At 42.9% G+C, this 15,174-nt stretch overlaps 1 protein-coding gene and 2 non-coding genes across 3 annotated transcripts in view; all 3 read left to right on the top strand.

Annotated features, from left to right (window-relative positions):
- The window catches only part of LOC126092655 (phospholipase A1), a 358,751-nt gene that overhangs the window by 88,642 nt on the left and 254,935 nt on the right, over window positions 1-15,174 (top strand). The gene's annotated exons all lie outside the window — the stretch shown is intronic.
- Window positions 959-1,030, top strand: Trnaa-ugc (transfer RNA alanine (anticodon UGC)). The gene has a single exon. It is a non-coding gene; the product is annotated as a tRNA-Ala (tRNA).
- On the top strand, window positions 1,512-1,584 carry Trnar-ccu (transfer RNA arginine (anticodon CCU)). The gene has a single exon. It is a non-coding gene; the product is annotated as a tRNA-Arg (tRNA).

Here is a 15,174-nt window from a genome sequence, read left to right as displayed (position 1 = left end):
AAATATACGTTTATTTACTATCTTATTCTAACTACCAAATATAGTATGTAACAGTCAGACTATAAATGCAATTATACATAAATTGATATACGTATCACTTTATTTTCGCTATGAATATGTAAGCTTATTTGTACTACAAATGCAATCATACATAAATTCATATATATCACTGTATTTTCTCTATGTATATGTAAGTTTTATGTAAACATGACGTGTCCAATGTTGTAAGAAATGTTCCACGGACATATAAAGTACAAGAACAAAAAAATGACTGCCAATCAACAACAGCGAATATACATACAGTGCCGATTAATTATGATAAAGTAAATATTTCTAGCATAAAAATTTTCATACAAATAACATGATTTTAGTCTACCTTTTAGATAGACTTTTTGTTAATGTGTACTTAAACTTTTAATCATTTAAGTAATAAAGTTACACATAGCATATCCTTTTAAGTATGGATAAAAAAAAAATAAAAATAAACATTTATTGATTCAAAAGCTGTAAAAAAAGTCCATGAACTAGTATAATTAAATGTATATGAAAACGTTCAGCAACAGACACTCATATTGTTCCACAGTTTTTACTATTTCTCAGAGCTCACAATTTTGAGTTACAGCCATGTAAACTGTATGAAATATCATAGCATTTTCCAGGCATTCGTAGGGAAGTGATCTTAATTGCCGAATCCCTTACCTTTACATGTAATGGCAATTGCGTGCAATGTAAAAACTATATTAACTGTACTGCTGCAGCGGCATCTTTATTTCTACGTATGTAGGTTGGAATTTTTTCTGGTACACCAGTCATTATGTAAATTGGGAATTTTGTTGATGTACAGCTATAACATTTAAAAAGTACACCATAAACGACATGAAACTCATGTTTAGAAAAAATATAAGAAAACTGGAACAGAGAATAGTATTCTGGATAGTCCGCCAGCGAAGTCGACGGCGGGGATGTAGCTCAGTGGTAGAGCGTTCGCTTTGCATGTGAAAGGCCCCGGGTTCGATCCCCGGCATCTCCACAAAATTTTTGCAATACGAAATACCGTGCGTTTTATTGTGTCACTGGGTTCTTTCAATAACCATATTTATTTATGCATTATTTTGAACATAATTCTATAGATTAGTGATGCATATGGAAGCAGAGGATGTACCCAAAAATAAAAATATCGTTGTGTGAAGCTAATAATGTTTCACGATATATTATCAGTGTTAGTTTTAGTGCGTTAAGTTGATACCACACGGGTCAGGAACTGGTGGTCAATCGTTCGGAACCTACTGTGCGTCCCATGTCGCCTGTGTACCGGCATGCAGACGAGAGGCGTAAGCGCGAACAGTTAACACAGCGCGCCTATTTCGCAATTTCCAGATTTTTTTTAATTGCCCAAATGGGGGCTAGACGATCATTCACCCGCTAGCGTACTATATGTTACATGTATGCATTAAAGCAAACGAGGTTGTATCACGGTATAACACGCGTAAAGTGGAATCAGATCTGCGTCGGCCCCTGTGGCCTAATGGATAAGGCATCGGTCTCCTAAACCGGGGATTGTGGGTTCGAGTCCCACCAGGGGTACGAATATTTTTAATTTGAAAACAGATATGATCTGATAGCACTCTTCGTAAATAACGCATTCGATTGCTTCAAAGTTTAATGCAGGTGATAAAGTACGTAGCAGAAGACACCCAGGTGTTAAGCGGTTTGAGCTACGCCACATGTGTTTTTCCCGAGACGGGTGCAACGAGCAAGTGTTTTTTCGTGTCTCTTGTTGGGAGAACGCAGTAGACAAATAAAAATAACATGCCCAATAAATTCAGCTGTCCATCAAGCTTTAAGTAAGAAATTTTTGTGGGTGAATAAACATTGGAGAATTATTTAATGTAGTGAAGAAAGACATCGGATTCTAGAAATTTTTATGTAACACTTGTGACATCTGCGATATTTCCCGCTTAATAAAGTTCGGAACCATAGCTACGATACGAATATCTTTGGTTAGCAACGTCAACAACCATCAGTTTTCGTGTAGTTCTCGAAAAATATTGAAAAGTGTAGCCAATTTAGTATCAGTTCATCTCTAAATTATCTTGCCGTGTGGTTGCAGTGTCAACTCATCCCTGAGCAGCACTCCGGCAAGCGAATGCGACAGCGTAATCGGCGGCAGAAGGAGTGACTTCAGACAGCCGTTCGCTGTTTCACCGTGTCCCTGGCTGTTTCTCGCGAGTTTGTAGTTTTGTACTGTAAGTGTTTTTAGTTTGTTTTCTTGTTTAGTGCTGCTTTGGAGCTTGAAGATTGATCTTTCTATGTGTAATTTTTGTAGATGTATATGAGTTCTCGTAGAGATACGATCAGGTTGTCGTTCAGTCGTGAATGTCCTAAGTCAAGTTTGTCACTGCAGAGCCATGGATAACCTTATCTCACAAAATTGGAATCCTAGTGTCGCAGATTGCTTCTGTGGCTTACGTCAAGTTATCGGATAACGAACTGTGTTATCGAGTTGTAGAAAAATGTGGCGGTACTTTAAAGTTCACTCACATGGTTGGTTGGTTGTTTGGGGAAGGAGACCAGACAGCGTGGTCATCGGTCTCATCGAATTAGGGAAGGACGGGCAAGGAAGTCGGCCGTGCCCTTTCAGAGGAACCATCCCTGCATTTGCCTGGAGTAATTGAGGGAAATCACGGAAAACCTAAATCAGGATGGCCGGACGCGGGATTGAACCGTCGTCCTCCCGAATGCGAGTCCAGTGTCTCACCACTGCGCCACCTCGCTCGGTCACTCACATGGATGGGCATATTAGTGAGGGGAAGATGTGGCATGCAGGATTGGGCTTCGGTACTGCCCGGGTATTTGCCTTTTGAGATGCCTCCTGAACAAATTAGCCGCGCGCTTAGTCAATATGGGCGTGTATATTTAGGTACTGAGGAGGAGGTGGGGTAGCCGTTTTCCATTGCCTTTGCTGAACGGCGTTCGCGAGGCGGAAATTGATTAGGTAAAAACCATCCCGTCATTCATCACTGAGTTAGGTTACTGTGTCATGTATGATGGACGTCCAAGAACGTGCGCCATTTGCGATTGTCCGGGGCCGAGCGGTTCTAGGCGCTTCAGTCTGGAACCGCGCGACCGCTGGGGTCGCAGGTTCGAATCCTGCCTCGGGCATGGATGTGTGTGATGTCCTTAGGTTAGTTAGGTTTAAGTAGTTCTAAGTTCTAGGGATGTTAAGTCCCATAGTGCTCAGAGCTATTTGAACCATTTTTTTTTTATTGTCCGGATCACGTTCGCGCAGAGTGCCCACATCGCCGCGTGGCCAGCTGCCCCCCGGCGACGACCGGCTCACCCAGCCGTTCCGTAAACATGCCGCTGACGTAGCCAGCCGCGGCCGTGGCCGCAACTCGAACGACCTTCGCGCGGGACAGCCCTCCCGAGGAACAGATGCAGCAAGTGGACAGTACACCACCTGTCACCTCCCAACAGAAGATTGCAGATACACCGTCGTCCGCTACTCTAGTTGACAATCAGTGCTAGTAGAGACACCTGTCACAGATGCGACACCTGTCTCATCAGTAGTGCAAACCGTAACTCAGCTCCCTCTGCCGGAAGTCAATCAGGCTGTTCCCCTCCAGGAAGCACGTATATCTACGAGTACGGAAGGTGTCTTTATAGCATTCATTGTCAAACCTAGTGACCCAAATTTACAGAAACCTTTCATGGACACAGCACCAGAACTGAATCTGCGTTGTCTTACGATTCCGAATCAACTTTGAAACATAAGAAGAAAAGACGCGTAGGTCATCCGAGGCACAAACGTTGGCTCCTAGAACTAGAAAGAAACTGTCACATATGCAACAAAACTAGACAGAACGTTCTCGCGCAGTTGATTGTGGCAAGAACAAAAACACCAAAAACGCTAATGGCAAAGTCAGTGACAGTTTTTCTGGTGCTGATACTAGTGCGGAAGGACGAACAAACGACGGAGCAATTGCCAAAGCTGTGAACCATGAGCAAATGTAAAAGTGGACCATAACATGGACTGGCCAGATGATACCGAAGGATGTTTCGATGCAGGCCACGGCGAGTAAAACGGTGCCGGCAGACGTCGTAGGATTAGAAGGCGCAGCATCTGAAGCTACTTCAGGAAAGAATCTTCCTCTGTCTGACTAACTCCGTTGTGCGAATGTCAGTTCAGCGTTCACTCTCATATGCCACCATGAAGTACCCATTGTCATTTGAATCATGGAGGTTTGCGTTATTACTCACAATTTATTCCCTTCATCCTCTACAACCATGGATCAAACATGTAGTATAACAATCTTAAACATCAGTAGAATGCAATCTCCGGTGACAGTAAGTGCTTTGAAGGATCTTCTGCATGAATCAGACACGGATGTGGCAATATTACAAGAAGTAAATCTTATGGATCTTCGGATTCCAGGTTATCAAGAGATCTTAAATGTGGCAACCGAAAATTCAAGTGGGACAGCCCTTCTAGTTAGAAAAGGCATACCTGTTGCAAATAAAATATTTAGAATCAGGGACAGGGATTAGTTGTCAGATTTTTGATTTTACATTTATTAGTATTTATGTTCCATCTGGTGATAATCCGAAATGCGAACGGGCCGTGTTTTTTTAACAAGAGCTTTTGTACCTTCTGAATGATGACGTCGAACACATGAAAATAGGTGGCGATTGGAACTGTGTTCTTAGTAACAAGGACCAGTGGTCAAATTTCAATTCTTCTCGCGAACTCTCTGATTTAGTTAAAAATCTCCAAATGAAGGATGTTTTGGAACTCATATATCCATCTACTGTCAAGTTTACCTTTCTCAACAACGTGTCGGCAAGCCGTCTGGATAGAATATACACACATCAAGAAAGGTTTTGCGTCACCTCTGTTCCGAGCGTTCCGGAATCTGTACAGAAAATTGGAACAGAGATTTACATAAACATCACTTCCGCCCTTTTTATTGCTCATGAAAACCACACATTGCTTGTTGTACCACCATACAGCGAGATCTTCAGAGGTGGTGGTCCAGATTGCTGTACGTCGGTACCTCTAATACCCGGTAGCACGTCCTTTTGCATTGACACATGCCTGTATTCGTCGTGACATACCATCATCAAGGCACTGTTGGTCAGATTGTCCCACTCCTCAATAGCGATTCGGGGTAGATCCCTCAGAGTGGTTGCTGGGTCACGTCGTCCATACACAGCCCTTTTCAATCTATCCTAGGCATTGTCGATAGGGTTATTGCCTGGAGAACACGCTGGCCACTCCAGTCGAGCGATGTCGTTATCCTGAAGGAAGTCATTCACAAGATGTGCGCGATGGGGGCGCGATTTGTAGTCCATGAAGACGCGTGCCTCGTCAATATGCTGCCGATTTGGTTGCGCTATCGGTCGGAGGATGGCATTCACGTATCGTATCACGAAAGTAATTTTTGCATAATGTGTCAGACCCATCTAAAATAACTCGTTTAAACTTGGACCATATGTAGAAAGAATTGCTATAGTAAAGTGCAGATTGTTGTAAGTTCCCCACTATGCGTTTCTGTATGAAATTTAGCCCAACTTTACCTTCCACTCTATAAAATGTCTACGTATTACCAAAACTATGTCTCCACAAACTGTTGTGCAACTTAAACTCGTATGCTAACCTTCTACTAAACAGAACCTAATTTTAACTGAAGTGTAACTGGTCAGAATAAAACATGTCTTTATATTAAATACACAGCTGGAGAAAACAATTATCTGGCCTAATCAAATTTCCATTTACTTACCTCGCTTCTTGAAAACATTGTTGCAGATTTTTCGAAAGCACAGCAGCAAACAGCAAGCAGGCAGCGGCTAAGCTAGACTTCCATTTTTAAATAAAATTTCCAAAGAATATTCAAACTGTTTCATATTTTATGGTGTAGTGTCGTAATGCATAATGATAAACCTTCTTCAAACAACGTAATGAGGAGAGTAACTATTCCTATGAAATGATATTCCAAGACAACGATTTTAGAATGAAGTATGGATTCAGAAAGACAGGTTAAAATTTCACGTGATCTTCACACGTAACACTGGTATGAACAATACTAAGCTTAAAAAAGCGAACAATGATTTGAAAAGGGTACAATGTTAACAGAGAATTTCTATAAAAACCAAACAACTGTTGATATCTAAACACACGACTCAAGCCCTGAGCAAGATAACTGGCTGACAATAATTATTCCCACAAACTAGCTGTGCAGTGATGCGTTCTTACCTCAGATCTCTTCTCTTGAAAAACTGTAACATTATTCAGAATTTATATTCCTTCGCTTTCATATATATATATATATATATATATATATATATATATATATATATATTACAATAAATCTTTCTTCATGTAACAGATTCAATCATAAGTCAACCGAGCACTACCACATTTCGTATCAGACTGCGCAGTGGCAAAGACTGTGCCACAACAAGACCAAAGATTGTTTAACGATTACACAACTTGTTCTCTTTGACGTCAATATCGATGCAAAATCAAAATTACATGCCCACCTTATAAGGGAACTGAAAGAAATACGCAATGAGACGAACAGAAATGGCAGTTTTATTCAAAGGTAATTGTGGTGTCACCGCCAGGCACCACACTTGCTAGGTGGTAGCCTTTAAATCGGCCGCGGTCCGTTAGTATACGTCGGACCCGCGTGTCGCCACTATCGGTGATTGCAGACCGAGCGCCACCACACGGTAGGTCTGTCTAGAGAGACTTCCTAGCACTCGCCCCAGTTGTACAGCCGACTTTGATAGCGATGGTCCACTGGCTACATACGCTCTCATTTGCCGAGACGACAGTTTAGCATATCCTTCAGCTACGTCATTTGCTACGACCTAGCAAGGCGCCATATTCAGTTACTATGTGTTCTGAACAGATAATATTGTGAATCTTGTACCGTCAAGACCGACGTTCCTCATAAATGGATTAAAGTTAAGTATCAACTAGCTACGTCCGCTTTCTGAATTCTGATTTCCTTGTCATGTTCCAGACGTCATGTCAGTATAGTTCTTCCCTCCTCACGCCAGCCTGCGTGAGCTAAAACGCGTGCATTTCGGCCTCCTCTAGTAACACGGTGTTGGCTCTTCTGCCACCACAACAGTAATAATTACGCTTAACTCACCGCGATTCGTGTGCATTCCAAACAGTACAAAATGCGGGGCGTGGTTATTAATTTTGTGTGTGATCACCATGGATGGCAATGCACGCTCTCCAATGCGTTCCCACGCTGGCCAAAGGATTGGTGAGGATTTCTTTTGGTAAGGCGTTCCATTCCTCCACGAGCGCGGCTGACAACTGCTGGACGATCGTCGGTGCACGTCAGTTTTATTCAGTACGTTTCCCCAACGCATCCAATACGTGCTCAATGGAATTTAAGTCGGAGGGAACGGACAGCCCACTCAATTCGACACGTCCTCTTGCTCCAATGGTGTGTGATAACCACGAACGGCAGTGCGTGCTCTTGAACATGGTCTCACGCTGGCCACAAGATGAGTAAGGAGTTCTGGTCGTAGGACATCCCATTCCTCCACCAGCGCGGCTGACAATTGCTGGATGGTCCTTGGTGCATGAGGACGTGCTTCAGTACGTCTCCCCAACTCATCGCACACCCACGTCATGGGTTTTAAGTCGGGGAAAGGGCAGGCCAGTCCATTCGACGAAACTTCTCGTTCCAGGAGCTCTTCCACCTGCACTGTTCGATGCGGTCGCTCATTGTCATCCGTGACAGTGAAGTCAGGGCAGAAACCATCCGCGAAAAGACCCACATGGGGAAGGGGTACAGTGTCACAGTACAGTTGACAGGTGATTTTACCGTGTTCAAACACGGGCCCATGTGCCATTATGCCGTCCCGCATCATCACACCTGGGCCACAAAAACGATCGTATTCGACAATGCTCTGTGTACCCTCATATGGCGAGAAGTGCGGACGCCCAACATTGTCGTCGTGAAATACACCGGGAAAAGCACAAGAATCCCAAATTCTTCAAGAGACGAGTGGAGATTTTTGTCAGCAAGAAAAATAATTTTATTTACAGTCAGTGAGAATGGCCACAAATTTTTAAAATGTTTCTACATAATGTACAACTCAAAATCTCATTCCGTGTGCTAATCAACACCAGATTTGAAGATAAATTTCCCTGTTAATTGCCGGGTCTGTCTATTCAGATTACTTTCTTTATTTTCGAGTAATACAACTATACACTTTCGCTACGAACTTGTTAAATGGTAACAGCACTGTTTTCTGAAGCTGTAAATTTCCTTTTTGCGTTACGGCGGGCCAATTTCGGCGGTAAAGGCTACAAAAGTAAAGGAAAAGACCAAATAAAGTACGTGTAATGGGTCACCATCCTCTAACATTATCTTTTTTATATAGAAATAACCGATACCATGCGTACTATCGACTCTTGTGTAGGTGAATATTATATCAGCTGTCCAACTGAATGATTTTGTATACGATGTGTTACATTTCAGACTAAAATGTATAAAAGAAAATTAGTTCGTTAGTACTTTGAACGTACAGTTAAAATTACTATTCTTTTAAAAATATTTGATACTACGAAATTTCTGTATACTTAAAATTCGTATTATTAATTTCGCAGTCTAACGCTAATTATTAAATTTATTTCCGGATTCATTTATAAAATAATGTTATATCTTGCTGATGATTCTACTTTTGTCAAGAAACTTTGTAAACTCTTTTGCTTTGTGAACTCTTTGGAATGTAGTTAGTTACCTCAGAATGTTAGTAGTAGTGTTCATGCCTCTGAGGGAATTAATGTTCTGAAATGGAGATTTTAAAGTCTGTGTGATATAAAAGAATCGGATAAAATAAAAATATATTCATAGCAACGGGCAAATCTTCATCAGTTATTCAGTCAACAAGAACCCGCAACGTTATAAAAATTACAGCCTTAAGAATGTACCCTAAACGCAAGACTTGGAGCCAAACAACGAGATAATGAAGATACGTAAAATGTTTTTCTTTTGTATGTCTTACGCCTGTGGAAGCTTTTGAAAATAATGAACAGGCTAAGAGGGATTTAATGGTGATGTGTGAGAGAGTAAGATTACATACGACAACACATATAGAAGTGTGTCTTAATCAACACCGTTCCTTCTTATTTGATAATGGAGAGAGGGAAAGACGAATTCTTATTTCCGTATATATCGTGTCCAGTCAGACCGGTGACCTGCTCATCAGTGACCCAGATTACGAAAACTACATTTAGCTGGAGATAGCATCTCGTGTTAAATTTTAGAAAACTCAATGGCTGTGGCTCCTCCGTAGCCTTTAGGTATTCTACACTGACACCTACACATGGCAAGCCAGTTTGCGATATATGGCAGAGGGTACATTGTGTAAAACTGTCACTACCCCACCGCCCTTTTTCCTGTTCCAGCTGCGGATGGTTGGATGGTTCGCGGGAAGAGGGGAAGAGTGGCTGCAGGTTAGCCTTCGTGTTGTCTCGAATCTTTTTATTTTTATCTTCATGGTCTTTCCGCGAGATATACCTAGGAAGAAGCAAAATACTGTATTTGTTAGCTATTCTGGAGTCTACGCTCCAGAAACTTTAACAGTAAATCACATCGTCATGCAGAACGCCTCTCTTGCAGCGTCTGCAACTGGAGCTGGTCGATCATCTCCATGACGCTTACGTGCTGTACCTGTAACGAAACGCGCTGCTCTCTTTTTGGATCTTCTCTATTTGTAATGATTCCTTCGGGCAATTGCTGTATTTGAGGAAACTCATGAGACTTTGTTGCATTAGAACAGTCTGTTAATTTGCTACCGCTTTCGGTAAACGACCATCGTTTGGCATGAAAACTTGTCTGCTGAAATTTACATCTCACTCATGTTGGACCATAAAGTCGCATTAACTGTGAATTTCTTGAATAATAGTACAGAAGAACAATAATTTTCCCACGACAGCAACCTTCGTCAAGCATACACAACAGGAAACTGTGTTATGTCCACATAAACTGCCAGTGATCGATAAATTAGTCAACAGATTAACAAAGACCCAGAAAAGTTCATATAAGCACCAGTTTCGTTGAGTTTATCTAACAAACTGCGTGAATTAATTTAGAAAAGCAAGACTAACGTGAAACTAACGACTTCGCGGTTCCCTCGTAATACACGGCTCATACTTCCCATCATTTTAAAAATCATGTGCAGAGGATGGTTGCATTAACAGATGAAAGCTGTAAATACAGCCCCAGCACCTCTGATCAGCTTTAGTATGAAATCCTCCCTCACTGCAGCTTTCAGGAGAAGGCGTCTGTCCCTGCTACGATCCAAGAAGAAGAAATTTTCTCTATGGGGAACTAAGGCGAAGTGTTTCCTTTCTGTAGATCGAAGACGAGATGCGAATTTGCCCTCATCCTCAAAATCTTGCTGGTTCTGCCAGCACCGGATTCTAGCTGGCCAGTCGGAGTAGACCTTCCGAGTTCTGACCAATGAAAAATTTATAGCAATAGTAACAGTGTCCCCTCTCCTAAGGTTGTTGGTTGTTGTTTCGGGGAAGGAGGCCAGACAGCGAGGTCATCGGTCTCATCGGATTAGGGAAGGACGGGGAAGGAAGTCGGCCGTGCCCTTTGAAAGGAACCATCCCGGCATTTGCCTGGAGCGATTTAGGGAAATCACGGAAAACCTAAATCAGGATGGCCGGATGCGGGATTGAACCGTCGTCCTCCCGAATGCGAGTCCAGTGTCTAACCACTGCGCCACCTCGCTCGGTCTCTCCTAAGGAATTTGCTAAGATAATCTAGTAACACATTTTTCTCTCTTGGAGTGGGGCAGAAAGCAGAAATTCTCTCTCACCACGCGAGTAGTTTCATGTTTTGGCCAATGATAGTGGCTGCGCGTACGCACTCACGAATCTCCATCCCCGCTACGAAAAACAATTTTAGTGAACCGGTCTGGGACTCCCTTACAAAACTTAACATCAACTGCTGCTCAACTCATTCGAGTCCAACAGATTCTTCTCGCTCTCACTGTGTCGTGTTTTTCGATCCCCTTAAAGATGTGTGTCGTTTTTGGAGGCGTTCGTTTGAGTGTGGCACACAATGCCTGTTTACAACTTGTCGAGTTCGGCCTTGTCGTTCCTCATGCGGCCGACTCCGAGGAGCCGTGGCCGTCTCAAAGAACGCCACTCTGCCTTTTAGCGAAACAACAGTTTTTGCCGTTGTACCCCTGCCCTCTTCACTTTCCCACAGTCGGCCAACGGACCCAGCTTGCAGAAAAACATAACACAGCTCCTTCACCGAAGAAATCGAACTAAGAAGTACTTACTAGATTTGAGACATTGGTGTTTGTTTCCGATACATTGGCACTATCACGCGTCATTTGATTTGAATTGATTTGGTAGTGTAATTGGCCTATCAATTAAATTATGGAGCAGGATTTTGGAAACACTGTCCAACAGCACAGTTTGAGTACACGGATGGGGAAAAAAATCGCAACACAAAAAAAAAAAAAAAAACAAAAAAAAAGTGTAGAGTAACGAATTTTCGGAATGCTTTTGTTTAGGTAACATATTTAAGTGATTAACATTGCAAGGTCACAGGTTAATGTAAGCACAAGATAAGCCATTGCAAATGAGAAATGCTGTTACGTTAATAACCGGTGTAACGGCCAGAATGCTGAATGCAAGTATGCGAACGTGCGTGCATTGTGTTGTACAGGTGTCAGTTTGTGGGAAGAAGTTCCATGCCTGTTGCAGTTGGTTGGTCAATATAGGGTCGGTTGATGCTGTTTGCGGATGACGCTGGTGGAGGTGTCGTCCTATGATGTCCCAAATCGACTGGGAACAGATCTGGTGATCGAGCAGGCCAAGACAACATGTCGACACTTTGTCGGGCATGTTGGGTTACGACAGCAGTGTGTGGGCGAGCGTTTATGGTCAGCTATAGAGGCAACTTGGCTCAGTATTTCTGCAGTGAACTTCCAAAGACTTGATGAGTTCACGCCACATCCAGTTACTGCACAACGCCAGCAAAAGGAGGTCCGACAGGATATTAGGAGATATCCCGTGACTTTCGTCATTTTAGTGTATTGGCGTGAATTAACCGTATTCAAGTATCCAAATCTGCCACTTTCATCCAACACCTCCTCCAACTAGTAATGGCTCTCTCTCTCTCTCTCTCTCTCTCTCTCTCTCTCTCTCTCTCTCTCTCTCTGTGTGTGTGTGTGTGTGTGTGTGTGTGTGTGTGTGTGTGTGTGTGTGTGTGTACTGACCAAGCCCATACTCACTAATCTGCTACAGTCGCAGAGAAAATCAGGATAACGCCTAAGAAGAATTCAACGCCCGCGCACAGGAACGCACATCCTAATGCTTTGTAGATTTCTCCGTACCGCAAGATTAACCCTGTTGATTACTAACTCTAGACTTCAGACACACCTCAGCATCACGAGGGCTGCCGGCAGACTCTTCGACTTCGCGAGTTCGGATCCGTTCTACGTAATTATTTAAAATATATTCAGTACCTTTCAGCCATTTAGAAACAGGAGCAAAATGTAGTTATTCTCATTGGCCGTTTCCTGCTCCTTCTTACAGCGTTTCTGTAAGGCGCTGCCTGCTGGTTAACTTTTCCTACTATGGATGCTGCATATACTGGCCATCACAGGGAAATTTTTCGCCCCTAAAGTCAGCCCAATCGCCTCCGAGCATCAACCATTTAGGACGATTAGGGAAAGCCCAGCCCATCAACTTCATGCACAAGGAAAGCTCCGCAATCCCTGCAAACGGAAACTAGCCCATGCGACTAGAATAGCGAACACGGCCAGGCCAGGAAATGATAAGTTACAGGGTTTGATAGTAACTGTCCAGTTGCCACAAATGTATGTAGTTAGCTAACTGTGAGGTGCCCATCTACTGCGCAGAAATCCTCTTTGTATGAAGAAAAAGAAAGGAAAAAAAACAGCAACTAGATCGCACTGCTAAATTTATAAAATTTCTATCCCAGTCTCCTCCTCCGGAACCTCTTCTCCTCCAAGCTCAGCAACGGAGTGTCCTACATGGTTCAAGATTAGGCGTCCTCGTTCGAGGAAATTACTGCTTCGACCGCCAGTCATAGAGTAGCCTGCTCTTTCACACTATTTACTGCAACTTTTATTTGCCGTCACATAGTCTAGAATTTATTTAGACTAACGGTCAGTCAGTCTGAAGTGTGTATACAATAACTGTGCATCAACCATTAATCTCTTAATATCCAGCATTTGTTAATGCACAAAATAACTTACTATGAGTCTAGTGTTGGTCGGCCACGGTCAGGTGCGGTCTGGTTCCCCTTGGTTTCGCGACCGCTCACTGCATAAAGCCTGCTCCCTCCCCCCCCCCCCCCCCCCTAAGCTGCCTTCCTTGCCTTCGACCAAAGCCAGCAAACTTGACGTAGTTTGAGTACATGTACTGAGTGCTGATAAATTAGTCCATCCTCTATACTATACTAACATAGGCTGACCACCAAGACATTTCACGTCACGTCTGGTGACACTGGCATCATTAGTACAGTTCTGTTGTTTTGAAGCCGTAATATCTTGTTCGTGCAATATCAATAACTAGTTGTTCGCAATACAGCAGAATTCAACAGCATTAGACAATGAAACAGGCTACAACGCTTTTCTAATTACCCGTTATAAGGATCGTGTGTTGATAATAAATAAGACTTCCGGAATGAATCTCAGAAGAGTCCAGGATGTCAAAGGAGAGCAGAATTTACGAGTTAGAGTCAAGCAAACAGTTTAGGAATAGCAAGCAAACAATAACGTTTTTAAAACTTGTTGTTTCATGGTAAACTAGTTTACTGAACGATTTTGTTGAAGACGATGTAGTAAAAACTGAGAACGAAAGCGTGAACAAACAAGCTAAACTGGCCATTTCATCTCGTTTACCGTACGGAAGCCATGTCATCCTAGAAAGCAGGGGGCTACACGAGGTGAACGTGAAGTGATTAAGTGTGAAGTAAGCATTAGTGCAAGTCATTGTTGCAGCACCGGGAATGCGATTCACGTGGCCGATGACGTGAACTGACACAGTTTTTTCCTGTACTAAGTATTCATTTTTCTGCAGCTAGGAACCAGTGTCTTCAGCTATCGATTAAAATTTGTTAGTTCATCTCTCTACAACAGGAACATTTTGACTGCTACTTTGGTCGGAAAATGACGTGGTTGAATCGTGACCGTGTGAAAATACGGTTTAATTTTTATAAAAAAGTAAAAACAGTAATCAGCCACTCTCAGTAATGCTATTTCGTAGTTGCTGCTTTTACTTTTGTGCAAGAAATAATTTGAACGCTGAAACTGTCAACTGATGGATTGAAGGGTCGGTGGTGTCCATGAGAGTACTGGTAAGTAATTGCGAGGCGACATACATGAGAAGAAACGTTATCGGAACTTGTAGTTGTGCTCCAGAAAAGAGGTAGGCAGCCTGATTTAAAAAAAGCATTTGAAGTTCGCTTTGAAGTTGCACACATTTTCAGAATGAGATTTTTACTGTGCACTTTGCTGTGATATGAAACTTCCTGGCAAATTAAAAGTGTATACCGGACCGAAACCTTTGCCTTTCGCGAGCAAGTGCTCTACCATCTTTTCTTTCGATAGTGTTCGTTGTATTTGGTCGTAGCCGACGTCACATGCTATCCGTTGAAGCTCGTCGTTGATCCCTTCACTCAGTTTTTTTATTACAGAGACCAGCCAGCTCTCTAATCGCACACGCTGAGTTACTGTGCCGTCACCGTCTGAGCTTCCCAAGCACGACCCACGATCCGTCCTCACAGCTGTACTTCTGCCGGTACCTCGTCTCCTAGCTTCCAGACTTCACTGAAGCTCTCCTGCGAACCTTGCAGAACTAGAACTCCTGGAAGAAAGGAGGTTCGCAGGAGAGCTTCTGTGAAGTCTAGAAGGTAGGAGACGAGCTACTAGCAGAAGTACAGCAATGAGGAAAGGTCGTGAGTCGTGGTTGGGTAGGTCAGACGGTATAGCACTTTCCCGCGAAAGACAAAGTTCCCGAGTTCGAGTCTGAGACCAGCACACATTTTTAATTCGCCAGGAAGTTTCATGCACACATTGTAATTTAGACGGTCTGGAATGATTTTCACGGTGAGAGTTGCATAGGTGGTCAGGGAGCTGTCCAGGTAT

The sequence above is a fragment of the Schistocerca cancellata genome, chromosome 7 (assembly GCF_023864275.1).
Source record: "Schistocerca cancellata isolate TAMUIC-IGC-003103 chromosome 7, iqSchCanc2.1, whole genome shotgun sequence".
Lineage (NCBI taxonomy): Eukaryota > Metazoa > Arthropoda > Insecta > Orthoptera > Acrididae > Schistocerca > Schistocerca cancellata.
This window is presented reverse-complemented; position numbering and strand designations above follow the sequence as displayed.